The 24,112-nt window shown below is 41.6% G+C and overlaps 1 protein-coding gene across 1 annotated transcript in view; it reads right to left on the bottom strand.

Moving 5' to 3' along the window:
- Positions 1-24,112, bottom strand: part of LOC128304847 (gamma-aminobutyric acid receptor subunit alpha-4) — a 96,402-nt gene that overhangs the window by 55,890 nt on the left and 16,400 nt on the right. The window contains exon 2 of the mRNA XM_053042087.1: positions 2,740-2,762. The gene's annotated coding sequence lies outside the window, so the exon portion shown is untranslated. The remainder of the gene's footprint in view (positions 1-2,739; positions 2,763-24,112) is intronic.

Below are 24,112 nucleotides of genomic sequence, written 5' to 3'. Positions count from 1 at the left end.
TAAAATGAAAGCCGAGATGAGCTGTCACAAAGTGTGCTAAATGAGGCCGAATTAATTGTGTCCGTATTTGGCTGTGCAAGTCATCGCGGTTGCAGCAGGATCAGCTCGCTGGTGAAGCTGGAGTTCAGCGATCAGCGAGTGTGGCGGGCGAAACGAAGCGATCAAGCGTAACAATATGCTACCGGTAAGCATTATGTTTCGTGGTTTAAGTAGAACATGTTGCGGTTTCCCCCAAGCATGCTGAAGGTAGCTGAAGGTAATAAATTAGTATATTTGTTGGTACATAATTTTTTACGAGTCTAATTACTCGGCACGCCACTGTTATTGGAGTTTTCGAGACAACGAAATTGGTAGGCGAAGTTGACTGTTGATATGTTACATGAATGGGCAAGATAATTAATTTTCCCTCATGTTTTTATAACCTTTTCCAGTTGAATATTTCTATCAATAAGGTCCCTCTCTCTCTCTCTCTCTCTCTCCCTTTTCTTGGCGTAACAACCTGCTAGGTCTTGTCTGCCATTTCTGACTTATTTTATCGCGTAGCCGGATAGTCAGTCCTTGCTACGGGGGATTGGTTCGGATGGGATTTTGGTCTGGTCCGGTCGTGTGAAGACCGACCGCCCCATCAAACAAGCTTTACCGGCCCGCGATCAATAAGCTATATTGTGTAATTACAACATGAACAATTATGAAAAGCTTACTTCATACATAAGGTTGATATACCATATCAATATCCATTATTATATTAAATATATATCAAGTGAATACCAACAAATATCGACATAAACCTTTTAAATTATATCATGGTAAGTTTTACTATTTAACCATGACTATTTTGTGGTCTAAAGTTGTGTAAACTGTAATGCAATTTTTAAGCGCAAAAAAAATAAATGTCCTGTTTTCCTACAGAAAGCATCTAACACAATTAATAGAACAATCTCACTAACAACTGTTCATCGTACGGCATGGAGGCGCCTAGTACTTTATGCACATCCAAGCGTACATAGAGAAAAAAATATGCCAAAATTAATTTGAATTCTGCTGTAAATGATTGATAATGACTAAGCTTTTGGATTTATACAAAAAAAAAACAAACATAACAGCTTTTGAATATAATCCCACGCTACGAATAGGGAGTTTAGCTTCCTGTAGTTACTCCAAAAGTTTCAACGAATCAATCGAGTTTTATCGAATGCTCAACTTTTAACAACTGCTTGTATAAAGAAGTATAGAATGCATGAGTTCGAAAATTAGCAACGAAAGATGAATTCTACTTGCTTAACTGCAAAAAAAGTTAGTGTTTGTATGCTCAGTATTCTGGTATAACAAACTTTTGAAAATTGGTGGTGTAATATTTCTAACTATTCTTTTATAATGCTGATTGTTATGTGAAATTAATTAAAGATTTTTTTTGGTTTGCACTTGGAAAGAAACCTGATTGTGGAATGCAGCTGTGTTCGGAAGTTGTTTAAATAACTTTACAATAATGTCCAAAAATGCATACTTTGTTTTCAATAAGTGTGAAGAATTGTACATGTTTATAAAGCAATGGAGGAAATTCATGGAATTGTATGATAAAGAATGTTATACATGCGAAATAGTTTTGGCCTTTCATACTACTAACTCTCCTAATGGGTTAATGATGGAATTTGCAAAAGAAAAAGGTTTTACTCAGAATGAAATAAAAAAATATTTCAAACAGATTAATAATAAATTCACACGACAGCATAAATTCCAGTCCAATAAACCACTTCGTGTCAAACATTATTTCCAATATTTCCTCCTGCACCATTTCCCTATCCCAGCGGATTTTTTCCCTTCACCCGCACACCATTGTATTGTTATGGCTTTGTTGGACCATTTTCTCATTTCTCTGTTGTGCTTTGCCGCTTCGTTGAAACTTTTAAATTTGTATTATGTTCACGCACGACCGTCCCATGGTCGCCATCTTGCCCGTCGTAATGATGTTTTATGACTGTTGGCTATCAAATTTATGCTTTTGTTCACACCCATCCATCCCCGTGACATGGGATGTTGGGCTGGAGTTGGCGAGACATGCATCCTTCCTGCCTGACGACCTATCATCAGCCTGTTGGTTGCTGCCATGCTCCGGAAAGTTTTGGGTCGATTTTTTTTCCCCATCCATGTAAGCATCCTCCCCCCCACTACATGACCGGGGCGGTTCTGACGAGCGTGTCTAATATGAGTTTCTGATGTGAAAGACGGAAAGAATGGCGACCTGAATAGTCTGGCGCCAGAGTGTATGGTTTCTTGGTAATGTCTTCTCGGGCGGGGTGTGTCCAACGAACTCAACAGGAAGAATAACAAGAGGCAACCGGACAGAACAAAATTCGTAATATCAGAAAGACGTTTCACGGACGGTGTGCTGCGGCAGTGATAAATATCGTGGCTACACGCGGGCTGCTGATAAAACGATTCTTGTTATTAAATTTTAAAAGCACCCAATGGAATTGGTGTTTAAATGAAATTGTATGCGAGCGGCAAGTGAAAACAAAACAAGCGAATTTGTCCAAACCTGCTAGTTACGCAAATGGGCCAGTTTTGAGTGATTAACTTCCTGCACATTAAATTAAATGTTGATAAATGATGGACAGTTTTTCATACAATTTATTTTTCTCCAAGGAATAGATTATCAAGTACACGAGTAACCAGCCAAAGAGAAAGGGCTAATGGTGTGTATGAATACTTTTAGTGATCGTTAAACATCACGAAACTTACCTTTTTCATACGGTTAATGAAACCTGAAAAGAAACAACATAAAGCTTTTAGTTTGCGATTTAAATGTGTTTTTTTAGCTGCTCTTTATTCTCGACAAAAGCAATAAAAACGGTCTCGTGGGAAATCATCATATTAAAATAGGATCATTCATTGCAAACTAACAAAGGAATCGAAAGCACAATGATATACTGACACGAGCTTGGGCCGTAATTAAACCGCGCTGACAAACATCATAAAACAGGTATCTATGCTATCCCAAACCCAGCAGTAATGCTATGATATCTCCCAACGGTGTTATAAATTGGTCATAGTGTGTCAAACAGTCCGATCGACTAGATCAGCAGCATGCGACAAACAATATAAATATAACCCACACCCAAACCCAAACACAAAACAAAGCCCCATTACCGCTCATGTCTCATGTGCATCGACATTGTTTTTCGATAGGGAATTGACACGAAATTGACCCATTTCAATCCGTGTTGGTGAAATGTTGCTTTCACGAGCACAATGCGAGCGAAAAGCGGCGAACGAGTCACAGTCAAATGTAACATAAATCTTCCGGAACTGAAAATCCCTCGCCTTGGCACGCCCTTTTTACACCTTCCACCTCCCTTCAAACTGGGTCGCTCAAAGCGTACCATTGTGCAAACAAATACATCTTCAGGCAATCCCCACTTCCGACATACTCGATCACCGCCCTCGGCGTTTTCTAATCCTTCCACCACCTCTGCCCACACCACAACCGGCCAACCGAGCTGAAGAGCTTTTCACTTTTTATCAGCTAGTTAACGGCTCTTCTTTTAAATCTTGAAAGCTGCTCGGGATCAAGCACGATAAGCAAAACAACGTGCGAAAGCGAAGGGGGACGCTCGAGCCCAGGGAAGGCTGGAGCTCTCCAGCTGACAGTGAGTGGTGGTTGTTTATCCCTTGTGCTTTTCACTTGTTTTCCCGGTTGCATCTCGCGTGACACGCTGGGAAAGAAAAGTTGCTTTCCCAGTCGTATACACAACACACGCTTACCTACACACTGTTTTTTCACAAAATTTCCCACTCGAGCAGATTAACACACGGTAGGGTTCGCTTGAAAGTTACTTCAAACTGTGCTGGTTTTTTGGCGAGGTGTTTTTTTTTCTTTTGGTCAAATGGAGAAATTCCATCTTTATCAATCATATCAGTTCGGAAGTACACTTTCCGGTGGAGGCTTTTGTCAAATACAAGGCGAAGCAGTACTGATTCTACATTCGTTTACCTTTTCACGCCCTTTTCATTCGCTGCAGGCTGGTTAAAAGGAAGAAAACATCCGGTTTATTCTCCCGGGAATCGAGCAATGGGATTTGCGTGCGTTTCCATACGATAGGAGGCGTTGAGTCGGAGGATTTTGAGACAATTTCTGAGTGCTTTTTTGTATGTGATAATGGTTGGAAATGGAAGAGGCGAAGGAAATGTTAAAGAGTTTACTTTGTTACCATAGAGTTATTGATTGAAGAATTAGGGAAAAAATAAAAAATAAACAAAGATAACATTAATAAAGCTTTCAAAACGCGTCAAGTTCAAAATTCTTATAAACATTCGAATTAAGTTGAACATTAGAAACATTCTTGTCCTTACACATTCAATTATGGGGAACAACGCTAGGCCAGCATAAAACCTCGAAATGTCAAGCAAAATAATTGTTCGCAATGTCGGTTGGGTCGTTTTCGCAAATAAACAAAATTGATAAGAAGGAAAATCGATTAAAACATCTACACCCCGGCTTATCCGCCCTAAGCCTGTGTATCGTAGCAAAAACAAATCGTGCTCGAGCATCATAATGCAGTAAGCCTGCAAACACGCGTGACAAACTAAGCTCCGTTCCGTCAGAAGCTCTGCGTCAGTGCTGCCGCACAAAAACGCACGTAGAAAATGATATTCTGCAAATGCTCAGGTAATCTTTTCCATCTTCCCGCTGAGTGAAGCTTGTAAGATGCTTGTTGGGTGCCACGAGATGGGGTCGGTAGCCAGCAGTTGTATAAACTGCAGCCAGTCCAATCTTTGAAACTATGTATAAACACCTTCTGCCGGTCGGATGGTGGCGCTTTTCTACGATTACTGTCAACCGCTGGCTTAGCACTAATGCGACTGGATGCGAGCAAACGGTTTTCACTTTCATCAATCACACACACACGCGCACGGTGTGAGAGGTACAGGCAGGAAAACACACACGCGCTGTTAGTGAAAATTTGCAAGCAAGGCCACAGAAAGCTTATGCGGTGTGGCACTGTGTAGCATGATGAATAATGAAATGTGTCTTAAGATGTGACAGCCAACGAGGATGAACTACTGATGGATTCAATGTTTTGAGCAAAATTTCAGATTTTAATCATGTGCTTCATGCCAAAGAGTAGGTTTTTGTGACGAGTGAATGTATTTTAATTTTTTAAAATAGAAGTTTGAAAAAGTTGGGAACCTCTAAATTCGTGATCATCGTATTTTCCAATATACATAAAATATGCATAATGTTGTAAAAATTTGATCTGTAAAAAAAGAAGTGAATCTTATACAAGAGTATCACTATTTTCTAGAATACCGAGTGAAGATAGTATGAGGAAAGTGATTTCTATGATGTTAAAAGTGCCCTTTGACAGTTTGGAATGTTCTTCATAGCATAGCACTTGTTTAGCGTTAGCTCGGCAACAAGAAGTCTGTGATCTGTGTCTGTGGCAATGATATTAATGTTTGAAATTCAGTCAAACTGGCGATCGTACTCGTCAAACTCGTAGTTATCGTTGTTTATATGTCTTGAACGTCCTTGTAACCAGTATTGCACGGTAATTTCTTGGTACTTCGCGTAGACACCAAGCTATTGATCTAAAGGCTAAACTTTATCAAATTGTACTCTGTTCCCGGTTATCCTCTGTGAATGCGGATGAAGTCAAGTAATGATCAACGGAAAGCGCAATCTCCCCTCTTTCACAGAAGACATCGCCTCTCGATTATAACGATCAACGGAAAGAGCAATCTCCCCTCGATCACAGAAGACATCGCCCCTCGATCGTATCGATCACCGGAAGAGAATGCATAGCGGAAGAAGACGCATACCGGAAGATACATACCGTGGAAACACTATGGACACCCCCAGCTTGTGGCATTGTAGATGACGAAATCACCGTAGTAACTGACGACATCGGTTGACAGAATCATCGAAGCTGATTGGCCGATGGGACGGTAACGAATTAGGGCAGAGAATATAAAAGTACATGCAGAGGACAATAGGAACTTAGTCAAAAATCAGGAGTCGAGAATCGAACTTTAGTTTCTCGAGCGATTGTAACATCGAAATCGGAACGTTCTAATATCGAATAAGTTAAGAGAGTTTAAAATAAAAGATTTATTTTTTTGTTACCTTCGACCTCAAAGAAGCCTACCTACTACATAGTTAATGCAAAGTTATCACTCCCGTTGCTTACTATCACGGTTGCAGACACTTGAACATTAATTTTAAATAAACCAGTGTATATTTGAAACTCAAAAAGTATAAAGAAAAATTTATTTTGATTCGTCAATTTAACAAATGGATTGATTATTTTTATTGTCACCACGGTACGGAAGGGATTAAACGGTGCATAGAACTATTTTTCAACTTTGGAGACTTTCGAGATGAAAGCCATATTTCACAGAGATATGCCAGAGATGGCCAATAAATTGTGGTAGAGCAAGGACCGAACAAGATCTTATATCTATGTTCGCAACAACCATTCTCGTGTCTATCAAAAGTTCGTGCTGTCAATTGGTTAGTAACCAGCAAGTGCAAAGTATATAAACATGAACATAACAGAGAGACAGAAAAATAATTATAATTCCGCGCTACAACTCTATACACGTTGTTAAATGTTTTTCCTGAGCAACATAAAATGAACGAAATACTCTGAATGGAAATAATGGGTTCGAAATGTTTGTTGAAAAACAAAAAAAAGTCTTTTGCAATTAATCACAGTTCGAACACAAAGGAAAACTAAAGGATGCTACAATTCAAACCATAATTTAAGAAATTTCCATTTTAATCACCCTTTCACGCCGCAAAGATAGACGAAGATGCTTGTTTAAAACTTTTGACAATCGACAAGCACCATCATCAATCTACCGTACAGCAATCTGCTTGTTAACGAACCAGCATTATGCTTATTATCTGCAATCACAACTTATACAACAAATCTGCTTGTCCCAATTTGCTTCCCGGGCTGCTGGTAAACCCTCCGCAACGCGAACCACCCAACCGACTGCTATTGATGGTCACAGTTGTAATTTTGTCGCCAACTTCCGGCTTAACGGAAGTCGAATAGTCCTATCGAATAGTGTCGCGTCTGGTCTCGTCTACGTATAATAAAAACTTTTAATCTTCGATGCGGTAAAACTTTGCGCCCCGTTCGCACACGCACACCGAGGGACGCCCAGGAACTTTCTCTATCGCTGGACGTATCGTATCCGGAACCGATGCCAAAGTTGGACGTGTGAACTTTCGAGCAGATTCATATTTGACATTCGCATGCATCGTTACCGCTAGCAGTGTTCATTGGCGCAAAACTGGACGGGCAATCGAAACTCGCCAACATTCAAGTGTGTTTCAAGCAAATAAGTCTAGAAATCAGTAAAACGAAGTTCGAGTTTGGTGGAAACCCCACAACTTCGTCTTTGCATTTGTGTTGTCTATGGATGGTTCCGTTGTTTTTTTTCATCGTGCGCCACTGCGAGAAATCCTCATCATTTACGCTAAATTTGTAGCTGCTTAGTTGCAACATTCCCTCGAAAAGGTTCAAAGTTTCCGTTCGATGGGTTTGAGTTGGGGCAAAGATTCAACCGACCACACACATGGGTTTTGTTAGGCTCTGGTTCTAAGTTGCATTGGACTTCGTTCGTGGTTATGTTGCTTCGTTCGCACGGATGGATCAATAAGGGTCCAAACGGGACTTAATTTGTCGTACAGTAGATTAACCGAAGCTTCCCGGGAATCTTTTCCAGCCCGAAATGGATGATTTGATACTTTGGTGTTCGATCTCGGAAGCCCAAAGTTTCGATAGTACAAAAGATTACATCGCAAAGGACCGAAAGCAATGTCGAAAAGGATCGTTTCCGTGAAAGGAAGTGCCGCTAATGAAATTCTGCTTTACGAACGACTTCCCAGGACGAAATGCTTTTTTTTTTGGGGCTAAATTTTCGCAACGCTGCTAAAAAGTTGGGTGTGTGGAAAGCTTGTTTTTCAAGCCTTTTTGAGTGAGTAAAGTTTGGGGATCAAGTGTAAATTATGGTGTGCTTAAAACTCTATCTTTGCTCGACACTTTTAAAAGCACGAATCTTTTCCACATTATATGTAACAAATTTGTCCAAGGGTCTGTTATTCAAAGTACAATTTTTAAGGGTTCAAAATGGACAGAGAAATAGTGTAATTTTTTGCAATCGTATTTTTTTTGTAATACTTTTGATAAAATTGTTGTAGGGATTTTAAAATGTTGTTCTTCAGTTATTTTTATTTGCGACGGACATTTCCCCGCGATACGTTCCCTTGCATTCGAAATGAATTGATTATTGGTTTCTCATTTCACCTTGACAATATTCATGAACTGTTGGCAATGTTTTTGTTACGTTTCGTACACCCGAGTAATGTATTTTAATGTTTCCTACAGCTCCGATACGTAAACGGTGCTCCGAAGCACGATAAATATGCTATTGTGCTTCTTCTTGCGCGATCGTTCCATCGTTGTTTCATATTTAATCTCTTGCCACGCTGCCAGACGATGGCTATCGTCAATCGGAATGAGCGGGAATGAGGGTGCGAACAAAAAAAAAACCAAACCGGTTCCAATTCCAGCACGTTAGACAGCGCAACCATCGGCCAGCACTGATTCAGTTACGCTTCATTTCCATTCGATGTGACTTAATTAATATTCATGAATCGTTACAAGTTTATTATTCCGTCCGATTCGCTTGCCACGTGCAGCGAGGGATGAATTCACCCCGACCGGTATCGATAAGGAACTGGACGCTTGTTTCCATCGTGCTTTACACGCTTTCCCGCGCAAACCGGTAAAACGTAAGGCAAAGAAGAAAAAAGAAAACCAACTCAAAATGGCGATCGCGATAAGAAACTTCCGCATGGGCGAGAGGTTTGAGCATTATTTTTCTGGTAGCATTTTTGTGTTTTGCTCCGCCATCAAATCGGCGCCAATCCAAAGCGGGATATTAGGATTCCGGTTGGAGCATCCTGCGGGACATGGTACGCATCCGACCATTGCCGGTGCTCGTTGATTCGGAATCGGGATGTTTTATTGAAACAAATTGTTTATGAGTTGAATTTTGATTACTCGTCTACCGAACGCACGCAGTGCTTGTGGCACTGTGGCGGGCGGTGAGTCCGGTACGGTGGGTCGGTAATCCTTATCGAAGGGTGTGAAAAATGGACCCAACTTGGTTTGCTGGTGAGTTACGGTCCGTATCCGAGCGCCGGTTGAATCTGAATCGGGCTTACAATTTGGGTCGCCCGGAAGCAATCCAACAAATAATTAGCTCGCTATAACTCATCGGTAAGGAAGACAAATTATGTCCATCAATCAACGTTCTGCGAACCATGCAAAAGTTCGACGAGTTTGTTTAGGGTTCGGAAGCATACAAAAAATGCAATCAATTATCGAATAATAAACCTTTCCGGGTCGCGCGGGAATGGTCGGTTGGGAATCTGTTACTGATTTTCAAAATAAATTGAAAAAAGGACATGAAGGATTCAATGAAGAATTGGAAATATCAGAAAACTTAATTGTACCAAAAACTACCAACCAAAGTTCGTTGAATAAAAAAGGTATATTCAGTATAATTCATATACATATAAACACACAACTTTTCTTAGTGTGTCACTTATGTGACGTAGTATGTGTGAGCTTCATGGAGTGAACAAAAAATCCGATGATTGGTTCACTTTTTTTTCAGAAATAATTACATTTTGTAGTATTCGATCGAACCTTAATCAAGTTGCTCCTTTTCTCTTTCTCTGCTGTTGATTGGTTTAAAATCACAACGAGTGGTGGAATTAGCTGATTCAACCATTTCCAACCTCCCCCCGCACACAAGCCAACGGTTCTCGAGCTCCCCATTTCGAACGTTCTTATGCCATCTTTTAGCTTTATTCTTCAAATCCCATATGGTGGGAGTTCATTGGAAATAACGTAAAAAATAAAAATACAAGAATCCTTCTCCTTCGGGAATCAAAACGGAACCCTCCCGGTCCGACATTGGGCGTTGAATATTTTATGTCATTTATCGATTGGCCGACCGCAGTGGCCGTTATATTTATCGACCTATTTCCAGTCGGAGGGCGAGGAGCTATTTCCAGTTCGGACAAGTTGAACGCAACGCAACTTACCAATACCGTGACCGGCTGAACTGGTTTTGGTTTGGATGTTGGTTGGCCAAAAGCTGTCTTCCACCATTTTACGGTCGCCTGCCACTAGACGGTCGGGCCACTGAATGACGGTCCGTGGAATGAATTGAAAATGACGATTTTGCGGATTTTCCGCTCGCGGTAAAGGACATCATGATGGGGTCAGTCACAATCCTGTCTATTTTTATGGTACCACCGAGTGCGACGCACGTCCGAATGGATAGCAAACTGGCGCTCCTCTGGTGATGATATTTTAGCCAGCGATTTTCCCCCTTTTGCCTGGCATCCGTGGTAGGAAAAAGGCCGCACCTTAAAATGCTGGCAGAACAGTCGATTTTTTTTTGTCACTAGAAGAACATCCTGCTTTACTGCCTTTTGTGTGTGAGTTGAGCTCTTAAAATCGTTACCAAAAAACGTAAACGATTTGTTGAACCGACACTGTGCTCATGGTTAAGGGGTTTGATGTACTGCGGCATGTATTTGAACGAGTGGCCGATCCCTTGACGTGTGTGCCGGATGTGTTTAGCCGTGCGCATCAGGTTTAGAGCGCAAAGGAATCGTCATAAATAGCGAAGTAATTTATTCATGCTCCAAAAGGTGAGCAGCAACGGAAGGATATGTCATACCGATCCTTCGCATTTCGAAACCCTTTTTGGACCGGGCTGATGGTGCTTGATGTTGTGACCGGTTAGGTGGACCGGTCAAACCGGCAGCCATCATAAACTTTTCCGAACACATTTCCCCACATAAAAGCGAACGATCCGCAATGATCGATGTCGATAGGGGCGGGTTGGTTGATGTTCTTGCTGCTCCTGCAGGCAACCGGATGATTCTCGCATTGAAGTGTTTTATGAATGCGAACCAATATGGAACGGTCACTTTGTTCATAATTCAAAAGCTCGGTGAGTTTAGCAGATGGGAGTTTCATCGTGCGGTATAAATATGGAATATTGTTCTATTCGTTACCCGCTCTCGATTGCGTCAGAAGTCGGTAAGTGATAGAAGTACGTTCGATGTATCCAAAGACAAAAAGCCAGCCATTAAAAATTCACTAAAACGCATTTAGAATGATGACGATTTATGCTCATCAGTGTAAGGGACAGCTACCTCAAATAGCGCAGATTCTTTTTATATTTATTGCGAATACATACAATAAATTTATATAGATTTATACAAGGCAGCTTCTTACCTCCGTTTTTGTATACAAAAAAAAAACAGAAAATCGACAATCGACAGAAAATATGGACAACCTTTCACTAATGTTTATGATAATATTAGTAAAAATTGTTTTTGTACATTGTCGAACATAACTACTGAAAATGCGGTAAAGCCGTCATACTAGAAATTAAATAAATAAAGAATAACATAACTATGAGGACACCTATTCAAGTGTGGGCAATTTGCATAACGAGGATAATGAGGAGACGAGGATTTGCATAGTGAGGAAATAAATAAAAAAAAGAAGAGAATGGCGAATTTGAAATGCCTTTTATTTGCTTTTCACATGGAATAAGTAACACAATATACTAATAATTTAAATAAAATAATAGTAACATTGGGTGATGCTATAAGTTATTTGGAAGTCTGATGTCTGTCATCTGTGATGTGATGATCTTTTTTTTTTACTTTACTGACAGTTTATGCGAACGGCTGAATATAATTTTTACATAAAAATAGTTCGTTTTAATTGTAATATTAAGCCCATTATTCCTAAAATTGATGCTGTAGCCATAATTGGATAGTTTATGTTTTTCCAAGCATTGTTCATCCATTGTTCCATTCAAGCATTGTTTCCACGGTTGTTTAAATTATTATGTACTGTATTAATAATAAAATTGAAATATATAATAAATTCACATTTTAGTGCATATTTAATTCTTAAATTGTGCTTCAAAAAGATCAAAAGATTCAAAGATAATCTCTTTTTACATTAACATATTTCTGCAACTCTTACACATTCATTTTTTCTAAAAACCAAAACATTTCCCACATAATTCTAATGCCCGACTGTATGTACCACTTGTTCGTTGATAGACTCTGGAGAAATTGGCCACTCCGACAACTTCTCGCCCTCCCCAAACGGGGCGTAAAGTTACCAGATGAAAGCATAAGTTCACTGGTGTTTGTGCTCATAAATCATTCATTTGGTGGCAAGGCAGCAGTGCGGAGCCGTACCGGGCCGTACCGTAAGAGAGATTGATGAAAGTGACGCGGCAGCGAAGGAGGTAAATTAACAGAACCGACTCTTGCCGGTATCGCAGTCCCAGGGGAGTTGCATGACATTCGGGGCAGAAGTAATTACTTTGAAAAACAAAGCAAAACAAAACCACTCACAAACAAATAACACGAAACACTATGGCAGCGATATGCGTTAGAAGAGACTGGGGAAATGTGGAGTAGAAGGAAGAAAAAGTGGAGCACAAAGTACGGGCAGTGGCAGGAATTCGTTCAACAATCCAGTAGAAACGCAAGAAGCGAAAGTGCGAAAAGGTGCAAGACGTTATTGATCTGAACCATCTTGACCGCGTACTGTTTCGCCATAGCTCGCAATAAGCGACGAACATCATAATCCAATATGACACCGAACCGGAGTCGGCAAAGTACGGCGAGTGACAGAAATATTAACGAACTGCTTGTACGTACTTGAACACCCTTTCGGTTTCTTGGCAGATATGTGCATATGTGTGATTGGAGGCATGGAAAACGGCGAGCGTATTAATAGCCAGCTTACATGGTGGTTCACGTACGTCAATGTCCGGTACCGCGTTCACTCCAGACAGCCCGGCTCGTCCTGGTACGGTTCTTTTTTACCCACAGCCAATTCGCCATCGCACTGTCGCCACACGGTGTCGTCATGCTGCCGAAGGTGGCTCCACTCGAGGGTTTAGCTTTTCACCAGCGTGTTCCGTATTCCAAATCGTTCATTGCACACAAAAACACACACATACACATCAAAACGGCACACATGAGTCAGCGCTGAAGAGAAGCCTCACGAGTGACCTTCAGCCGCGGATCGGAGCAGAAGTTCAGTGGGAAACTATTGACTGTGTGCACCCGACCGAAAGGTGTACCATTCGATGAGGCACGCAGCAACGAAGCCGGCACAACTCTGGTAAGGTTAGGGTCACAGGTGGAACGGGAAAGAATTTGAAGAATTTAGACACACTCACACACACACGCACACACACGCTCTGACAGAAGCTTTTATCCATCCATCGGGATCAGGTTGAAAGGGCCACAGCAGAGTGTTGTGCTGAAGAGCACCAAAATGAAAAAAAGATAACACTTGGCAGCGGTGAAAAAGAAACGCACCTTCGCACACGACGGTTTTGGGAAAATGTATGTACCGGTGTGGAAAAACAGTTTTCCCCTGCTACCCCGAATCCTGTTCCTGCTTGTTGCTCCTCGATGTGCGTGCTTGTGTGTGTATGTACGTAACGACGTATCACATTTCCCGCGTACGTGGCAGTAGTTTCGATCGATTGAAAGTTACCTGACCGGTCGGACGGCCGCGTTAGGGGTGTCAGGTTGCGCCAGGGAAAAGCTCTCCCTCCTGTGGCTTGCTGCCTTTTTTACCCTATTTTTAGGGACCCCAGCGTTACAACTTCTCCGCTTTCACGCCTGAAATTCCTGACCCCATGGGCGGCGGCTTCCGTCTTTTCGACCGTCTTTGATGACATATTTGCGTGCGATATCGAGCGAGAAGTTTGACATTATGCCGCCGCTTTCGATTTGCTGGGTGTGGATGTGTGATAAGGGGTGTGATGGTGTGTGTGAGTGAGGCTTTTTTTCCTCGAATAGCTCTTTACAGGGATTCGGTTGCTTGTTATTGGTCGTTTTGCTTTAGGTTTTATAGCACCGAAGGATCACAAATCAATCAAAATCCGTGATGGACTAGTGTTTCTTGTAAATCAAATTGAATTATTTCACTCACATTGGAGAAAGGAAGTTCACTAACTAGCTAGATATTATGGCTCCATGTAGGATTTTGACACTATTTTGTATATTTTACGGCACAAATTACTTAACATTAATCACCGTAGTTAGAGACAATAATCTATTTAATTTATTTTGCGATTCACAAAACTGTTTTCGAGAGAAATAATGTTTGTTCGAGACGAAAGACTAGCTACAACGCAACTACTTCAAGCATTTTCATGCAATGCCCATTAGGAGGTGCTTTCTTTCCAGTGCCAGTGGTTGTCAAAATTCCATTCCATCACTCACTGTCGCAAATGTAGCCAACGTTTTTGCGAATTTTTGTATCACATCCAGAGTTGCGTGCCGTTTCTGCGCTCGATCCGCCAGAAAGCGAGCGTGCGGAAAAGAGTGAAGCACGAGAAAATATGAGGAATACAAAATTCCACCCCATAACTTCCGGGCCCGAATCGTAAGTAACACGCTTGGCCGGTACGGCAAACCCTGGGAACGTCGCCATCTTTTCTGCTTGTGGCAAAACGGTCGATTTGCTGTTGGCAATGGTCGGTGGCAGTCCGATGGCTGGCTGGCCCGTTGTAAAAGTGTGTGTATGTGTACGTCGAAAGCGCTGCCAGCACAGCCAGCAATGATGAAGTGGCTGTCACGATTGTCGTAGTACAGAGCGGGACGGGCCCCAAAAACCTGTTCGTTCATTGTGCACTGCAGTCAAGCTTGCGTTTCACTAAAATCCAAAAAATCCCACCGATGGTTCGTAGTAGTATGTGGAAAAAGCTGTAAAAAAACGAAACAACTTCCTATTTTATTTCCAACCGGACCACAGTGAAGGGAGGGAAAAAAACTCTGCATTTGAAAGTTTGCCCTCGAGGCTTTTTGACAAAACAGAAGGCAAATCGGAGTCAAACGGCTGGACAGAATGGAAATGAAAAAAAAGTGCCTCTCCGTCAGTGGCAGTTTGCGAAAGCCATACGAGTTTATTCTCAGCGCGGCGAAACGTTCACGTGCAGCGAGTGTATTGACATTCGGATGTTACGTGAGCTGGGGAAAGTTTCGGTGCGTTCGAGAATGCTGCTGTCACATCCTTTGTGGATTGTTAAAAGTGCCAAGGAGTATCACAATGACATGCCACAGAGAGACACAAAAAAAAGAATGGATTATTGACTTACATCAAGAATGTATTGGAGGGAGTGTGTATTGGAAAGGATTTCGTTTAATTTATTTTACAATTAAATTGCTTCATTTCTATTAAAACGATTTTAGACGTTGCCATATTCATGCATCAATTTTAAACTTCTGCGAGGTTAGTAATAAACCCTCCTAGTGTCATGACAAAACCAAAACTTTTTCTATGCACCTCGTACTCGTAAGCCTTACAAGAGATTTAATCGATCTCCAGCCCATCTCACCGTACCACGAACTGGGGATGATACCTTCCAGGGACCCTGTACGTGTGAGTTAATAATTCAATGGATAGCTTCCATAAAACTTAATTGCCATCCGCTTCAGGCATCAGCGATACGACCGAAGTAATCTAAACGAGCCACAGAACACCTTCGCTACCGTCATCACACACACCGAAGGACAACTTAAAGCGTTGGCTACCGACATTCAACACTACTGTGCCGAACTACTGAAAGGATCGTCCCGAGGCATGGACGCGAACTTCATACGTTTAAATTCACCTGAAACTGCACCATCATTGACCTGCACCTCGCGCCGCAGCGAGCCTGAGTTTGATGGTTAGAGTTTTATCTGGCATTGACGCAGTTTGAAAGAGCATTATCGATGTTTCGTCCATGAATAATCTAGCACAGAACTTGCCATATCGAGTATTGAGTATTGAGAAACTTCCATAATTGAATGCCCACCATGTACATCATTGATGGACCGTTTTGTATCGCTTTTTTACAATTAGGATTAATCTGTAATTCTATTCTTACGACTAAAATAGATGAGACTGTTGTATTGATGTCAAAAATTCGATTTTAAATAGCATGGGTTTGAAAAGAATCATAATTGATTTATGGACAGAGCATCGAGAGAAATCGCTTGATTATGCATAAATCAATGTCTACAAGATCAGTTATGACAATCAAAATGCATATTTTAAATCTACAAGCTAGTAGCTCTTCGGAGCGCTAAATTGTGACACTTTTCACTTCAATTATGCAATTATTTAACCAAACACTGGAGCAAACTTGATAAATGGCTCTAACCTTAACCTATTCATCATGTCGTTCGGCTACCGAACTATAAAGCCACAACATTTGTCACTTTCGGTCTTGTCATGCGTGAAGATGATATTGGCTGTACGCTGTAGAGGGAACGCTTTGCTTTTTCGGGAAGGTTATGTTTCGAAGAAATTGTTACTCGTCTCGATGCGGTTTCATAGCCACACCACTCATAGACGCAGTGTCATGGTTGACTTATTGCTTCCTTACCATCAATCATGTGTCGAGAAAGCTGGCAGACTTCAGTTTGAAGCGTGTCTGCCGCAATAATGCGGCCCAGGAAAAGGGATACGCATTGTTTGATCATTTTCGTGAGGGATTAGCTTTTTTTATGTTCGTTTGTTTGACTGACCATCTTTTTCATTCGGTGTTGAAAGCTTAGAGCTTTGTGCGATAGCAACAGGTAGGAGGGATTGACAAGCTTATCAACACAAAAGCTTTTATGATTTTTATGGTTTTATTATCGTTCAAATAGGGTATATGGAAAATGGGGATCAAAATATTGAAAATATAGATAAAATCCGTCGTATGAAAAACATTTAAGTTATTTTATTTATCTATGCGAAGCAACATAGAAGTATGATGATTCTTTTCAATTAATATGCAATATGTTTTTGGTTGTCCAATATGCCTAGGTGGATGAATGGAACCAGTAGGAATCCTTTTACACAAAAATCAAAACATAACTATTTAAAACTCATTTAATTACAACTTCTTTCTTGCTTTGCTTTTGAGTTCTAAGAATTTTTAAGCTGAACGAACAAGTGAATCAATTACCAAATCATCGAACATCATAAAGAAAACAACAGACCAGAATAGATTTCTTTATTATGGGAAAAGTAATTCTATAAATCAGGATTATAATTAAATACCAACGTTTAAATAAAGCAAATCAATTCGGAAATTAGGATCAATGTAATGATCGGAGCTGCATTTGAAATTATTGCATTGACTTTCTTTACCACCTGCAAGGCTTAATGTGCACCTGATTATAATTTCAAATCTATTGTCGATTGTTTCGTGCGAAAAACACTGAGCCTCAGGCAAATTTATCAAATTCTTGAAGAAAATAACCAACCCAAACAGTTGGCTTTAGTATTGTAAGCTGGCGTATCAGCCTTATCCTTGAGTTGAATTTGAGAGATGTTATCTCAGGAAGCATTTAACATTTGTTCGAGACCAACAGAAGCCGTCGGATATTTGAAGCTAAAGGTTTTGTAATAAAATCAGTAAAACGCCAAATGCAAATTCTTAAACCGTACTGTGAAAAACAAACTACAAAGCACACTGCGCTTTTAACGCATCTTATGCAAATGAAAAGCGCGCAACCCTCCGATATCGGTAACGAAACAATGAGATAATAATTCACAAAAGTTTTGCAATTACACGAAGCGAAAGCATTATTATACCTAAACCAACAAGTAAATCCTACGGTGAAGGCAAATGTGTCACGCTTGGCCATCTTACCGAAACAACGCGCTTGCAACTGGGCCGTGCATATCTGCAAAGAAATGAATGCAGAAAAAAAAACACAGAGACACCATCGTTAACGGATTCGTGTTGTGCGATACGGAGCATTAAATAAATCAGACACACAAGAGACACATACACACCGACACAAAGTAATACCACACAGCAGGGTGTTGGATGCAAAACAAACGGTATGAAGGAGAAAAAATGATTTTGGATAAAATAAAGCATCAGCAAAAAGAAGAAAAAAACCGCTCTTCTGCAAGCGAAAACGTTATCCTGGCGAACCTCGAAACCCAATGTAAACACTGCCGGTAATTACTCTCGAAAAGTTCCTCTTGTGCGAGATGCTTCATATCTTTCTCCGTTCATGTTCCTGTTGCACGTCGCATGGTTTGCGATGCGATGCGGCCATGCCTACGCCACACCACCACACGAGTGTAGGCTCGTAATTACGATGAAGATGTTGCACCGAGCCAACAACCAACGTTAAATTGGAAGCGATTGTCCGAGGACCTGTAAGACCGGAAGGCAACTGCCGGCAGACACATACACGGACGGCACGGCGCAGCAAAATGTGTTCCCATAATTATTTGCCCAGGCGTTGTCCCACAGCTGTACCACCGAACCGCCCTGCCCGTCCCACGTACATCGTGGTAATGGAATGTGGGATTTGGACGTGTTTTCTAACAATTCATCATTAAAAAGCGAGCGATCTTCCACCCGCCGGGAGGTGTGAATACTTGAAGAAGTTGGCCACTCATGGTACAGGGAAGCCATTTTTCGGTTCAACCGCTCCAAGTGATCCAAGGGATCGGGAGACCTTTCCCGAAAGGACCACCCGTGCCCACTCCAAGAATCATGCCCATCAGGTTGGGAGAGATAATAATGTTTGCACATTTAACTTTCATCCACACCGACCATGACGTCCCGGTGCGTTGTGGGTTTGGTTTGCGTGTCCGGTATCGGTGTCACATATTTTGGGCATCTCTATGCTCTGGAAGGCTCCGTCAGGAAGGCACTAGGCACTAAGGTTCTAGAACAATGGTGCAATCGACAGCTTTTGGCAGGCAGCCATTTTTGGTGAACTTTCGGTGGGGAGGGAGTTGAGGTGTACATCACCGGACGACGTGTATCTTCGTAATGCCGGCAAGCCTTGTCCGCCTGCCGTGCGTCGTGTAGGTCGTAATGTGCAATATACACTAGCTGGTCTTGCAGCAAACCCTCACGTTTCCCTTAACGCAATTGGAAGGAATAAAGCAAAAAAAAAAAGCGCCTCAACTCCACTGTGCGTTTGGTTCAACCTTGGGGAGGTGTGGCAAATCATCTTTTCGCCCTTCATCTCAGTTATGATCATTTGCACCCCGAACACTTCGCTACCACCCAGCAAAGCCTGTGGACTTTTAGAACAAACAGTTTGCCGAAACGAACGGTTGTTTGCCTTTTCCGCTGTGAAGGTTTTAGGTGGAAAGTCGGGTACGAAAATAAAAGGCAAGATCCCGAAACCTGTAGCCGTGAAGGTGCGAGGATGGTTAAAATATGAATGAGAGAAGCTTTTGTATATATTTCATTATATCGCTTCTTGTGGGTGGTACCGGGCACATGTTTGTGGAGCGTCGAGACGAAACAAAAAAAAACGGATACATACTGTCGATAGGGAAGCGAGAATGGGAAGGTGTGTGGTGGTGGTGGTGATGGTGGTGCAGTTGATCCGGTTCCTGTTCATCATTCGCTCCAGGGGGGGTAAATCTAATACCCGGTGCAAGAAAGGACTTTTATGTAGCACCACTCATTCGAGCACTTTCACTATTCTGCTCTGTGCCGTGCTGTTGGTTTGTTCTTATTGCTTCCTGCTCCGGTTTTGCTTCATCCAGAGCCCGGGCACATTTGTGCAATCTAGCGTTTGAGCTTCGTAAAAAATAATAATGAAATAAAACCTTCGCTCGAGATGGCACATGGAAAAAAAGACCATCCCTGGGTCCTTGGTGTACAGAATATTTCTTGTTTATTGTTGCTTTGTCCACAATTTTTTTTTCTTCACTTTGGTGCACATCCTCCCTTTCAATGTGCTGTCCATTTTTCTTGCTGCTGCTCATCTGTTCGCCTCACTCCGAAGGACCTTGCTGACATGTACCATCCCTCCCGCGTGTGCGTGTAATTTTTTCTTCGTCTGTAATGTACTTTCTTAATTGTGGTTCCGAGCAGCGAATCAGCGCCATCGCTGAAGATAGCAGCTAACGAGCATCATTTTGGTACGAGTGTTCTTTGAAATTTGAAAGACACTGCAAAGTTTTCGCCCGCACTAGGCGGCTTTGATGAGGGAATCGAAAAGTTCCTGGACACACCACAGAACAGGTGAACATGGTGAAACAGAAAAGTTTATAAATCAACCTTAAGGTTGTGATTCATGTACCGGATAATGGCGGAAAGGCAAAAGAAAAAAAAAAAAAGATTGTTCACCACAGAAAAGTTAATCATTTAAGGATGCGTGAAGATGAATGATTTTATGAAACATTAAATTGATTTTGGGGCAGCGCAATATTAAGCAGCATTTAATAAAGGAAAGGAAAATAAAAAGAAAACTTAAGGAAAATTTATGAAAATAGAATGATTTATCCTCTTACTAACATAGATCATCTTAAGCAAGCTTAACATATTTAAGGATTGCTTTTTTATTAATGTTTTTTTAATAAGATAAAATCAGGAGAGTTAGTTAACGTGTCGATCAAACTCCATCAATTCATTAAAAATAATAAAATTTATGGAAAAGTTTGATAATACTGCAAAATTGGTTACATGGAATGAAATAAGTAAATAAAAATATGGCAAAGTTAAAAAAACATACTTCCATTTTGTTTTATCATTTTTCGTAAATTGTTAAATAAATGGATCGTCCCACCAGCCGAAGACCGGGCACGTCGCACCATACTGGTGGGGTGTAAAATTTTAACAACCCACCGAGGACCGCAACCAAAGGGATTGTACAGGCAATGTAACGCATTAAAATGGGGAATAAAGTACGGCTGCACCGAAGTGGGCACAAGAAACAACGAAACTCATAATCATAATTCTAAAAGCAAGCGCGTACTCGGACGTTTCTCCATCTTAAATCCTACTCCCCGCTGGAGCATTATTTCTAGGGAACCTAAAACGGAACGTCTCAGTACGAAAAAATGATGGATTGAAACAGAAAAGCGCATTTCATTGTAGCCTTATTATATCTCGTACAACCAGTTTGGGATTTTGAAGATGATTATTACAAAATGTAAATCTTTTGCTTCTTTGTTGGCGAGATTTTTGTACAACGGCACAAGATTAAAAATAAAAACACACATAATAAATTAGATAAATTAAATGCATGTTTCACGTAACCTTGCAGGGTATAATTTTGGTTCAAATAACACGCTAGTGAAAGCGTGATACTATCTCATTATTGTCATGTACATGTCACCCAATTCAAGGTACATCGTGGGTCTTGTTGTGTCACCTTTCGCTCAGCATCAAATTTGCCTGTTTCAAATTTTTATGGGTCGAGGTCAGTACGATCACGCAAAGTGTACCGGGTGCCAACTAGGTGTACCTACTGAGAAAATCGTCCCTTCCCGTATCCGTATGCTAGAACAGCACAAACAAATTGCATGTGTAACGAAAGTAATAGTTTCATAGCCAGTTGTTCGCATAAATCGTGCTGCGTGAGTATGTCAATGTCAACGCTAATAATGGGCTTGAAAGTATCACCACTTGTATCAGTGGGTAGACCACGTTTGCATGTAGATAGTTTGTATTTCAAAACGAATCGTTTCAACAAAAAATAATCTACAAACAATGACGAAGAATATATCATTTAACGCTTCTTTCGTCAGCACGAAAGGTGAAACCCTGCACCCGAAACTAATCTCCCTGCGTTTAGGTCAACCGCAACGGATGGCAAGTATGTATGTGCTAAGGACACGTTCCGGAATGTGGCACTATTTCAAGGCACCATCGTTGTGGGCATATTGATTTTAGGGGCCCGAAACCAGACGCCAGCTACTGCCGCAAAACTTGGCTCCAGCCAGTCCGATTGTCTTACGGTCGGGGCCTTTCCTTTCCCAGGCACCTCCTTTTGTACGTGCCGTTCTAAGAGCCCCGTACGAAAAAAGAATCCCGTTTTCCCCTTTTTCCAACTTTAGTACAAATCCTGCCTCGCTGTGCATGTGTTTCAACGGAACGACGGGTAATCCCACGTTAACCCTAACCATCAACCAGGATTCAATGTCTAACTGCATTTGCACGGCATTTGGGGTTACCTTTTGGGGTTGTGGGTAAGGGAAATTATTACTGCTCGGTGGCTTTCCCACTTGCACGAACTTTCGACTATGTCACGGTTAAAGAAACAGGGCCGTTCCCTTTACCCCGGGTTGTACGGGACTAGTCTAATTCGGTACAGAAGAAGCTCTCAGGTCGAGGCATGGCAGCCCGGCTTAGCATAACTGGGTTGAACCGTAGGACCGTAGTGCTGCTACAAATTTACGATTAGTTCGTGTTATCGTCCCATAACACAGGCAAGGAAGAGCAGAAAATACCTACACTTTTTCTGCACCGATGAAAAACGAAAGCATACGAAGCAGGGCGTACCTTCCTGCGAGGGCCCGCCAGAGTTCTAGCACACTCTTTCGATTTCTCGTTAGCAGCGGTTGGTGCTCAGAAAGTCGGTTACCACCGGTTGGACCGAAACGAAGCAAATACCGAAAGGTTGATCGAAATAATTCAATTTTTTACCAACTCACACCGGGAGCCCGGGTGTGCGTGTGTTTAATCGTGGTGCACGGTAGTTGCATAGTAAGATCCGACGATTATTCCACACCATCGTGCGGTGTGGCAGCAACAAGGACGCCGCACGCGGAACGATACCCGGAAACGGGAACCGAGCCGCCGGAAGACGGACTACCGTCTACCGGGCGGGCACTCCACAGCTGATGATAGTGTTAAGACCTGGCGGGCTACCCATAATTCCAACAGCACGTGGCCATAAATGCAAATTAACAAAACGCACCGTACATCTGTGTGCAGCCGGTGCACTGCGGTGCTCGTAATCCAATCACAGAACGGCCCCTCAACATGTGGAACGACGGTGTAATTAATAATAAATATCGAATGAACCATTTCGCTCTCGTCGCCGTAATAACGTAGCAACGGATTGCTGTACGTTTAGGTATGGTTACGGTTGCTAAGTATAGGAATGGAGGACCTTCCCTATATAGTTCCAGCACGAGCAGCGAAGCACGCTTGTCTTTTTGCAGAACCCCCTCCCCACCTCACTCTCTCCAACCAAAACTGCCGCATGACCTTTGCCAGGGATAAAAATACTGTTCTATAAACCTTGAATTTGTACGGCACATAATTGCAACCGCTTGGCGATGGCCTTGCGGATAAACAATGTACGAAAACTGAGCGACACATGCAGTGTCCACTGTCATACCGGCCAAACAAAAAAGAAATGAAGCTTTTTGCTTTACTTCCAGCTAATAAATTTCTGCGCCAGCGTGTTCGTGGAGCTTTCGTAGGGGGGAGCAAATTTATTTCCAACACGATATGATATGCATTTAATTTAATTGGACTAAACATTGTCCAGACTTTTCTTTGTTGGTGTTGTTTTTTTTTTACGTTCGGTTTCTTTGTTGAAACGGAAGAAGCTTTTTTATGGTAATTGCCTTGATGCTTTTCTTCGTTTCTCGTGCTCGGGCGGGTGTTTTTGTTCTGTTCTTTATCGAGTAAACCATATTCTTATCTTGCATGCAGAGCACCTCGACTTGACATTTATGAGTGCAGAGAACGGAACAATGCCGGGTGGGGACAATTTATGTGATCCCTTTTTTTTTCTCTTGTGGCTATGAAGCACTGCATATGCGGAAAGTATTGGGTTGCCTACGGGATGCATGTTCGTGTGAGTAAGTACAGGAATGTTGCATAGCTCTCGTACCCGCAGCCGAGCCAATAGTTTAATCTGGAGCAGGAATTTATTTATGGTAAGCTATCTTTTAATTATCTTGCTCATGTGGCGTTCAATAAATGCAATGATTTAAAGCAAGATTCCGATTTCCAGAAAAGAAATGAAGAGCCTTTTGATTCATATCATTTTAAGAACAACTCAAATTGATTATTAAATTTTAGTTTGTACATAGACAAGCGAAAGACAATGGTAGTGAAATTACCTTTAATCTAAATGTCTCTACGCCCCGTTTGAACAAGCTGGCCACAACCCTACATTAGTCTTGCTGTTCTCGTGTACAACTCTCACTCTCACCCAACAACATCATGAAAGATAATGAACACGGTAATATAAACG

Source organism: Anopheles moucheti, chromosome 3 (genome assembly GCF_943734755.1).
Source record: "Anopheles moucheti chromosome 3, idAnoMoucSN_F20_07, whole genome shotgun sequence".
Taxonomy (NCBI): Eukaryota; Metazoa; Arthropoda; class Insecta; order Diptera; family Culicidae; genus Anopheles; species Anopheles moucheti.
The sequence above is the reverse complement of the archived record's forward strand: the minus strand, read 5'-3'. Positions and strand labels throughout refer to the sequence as shown.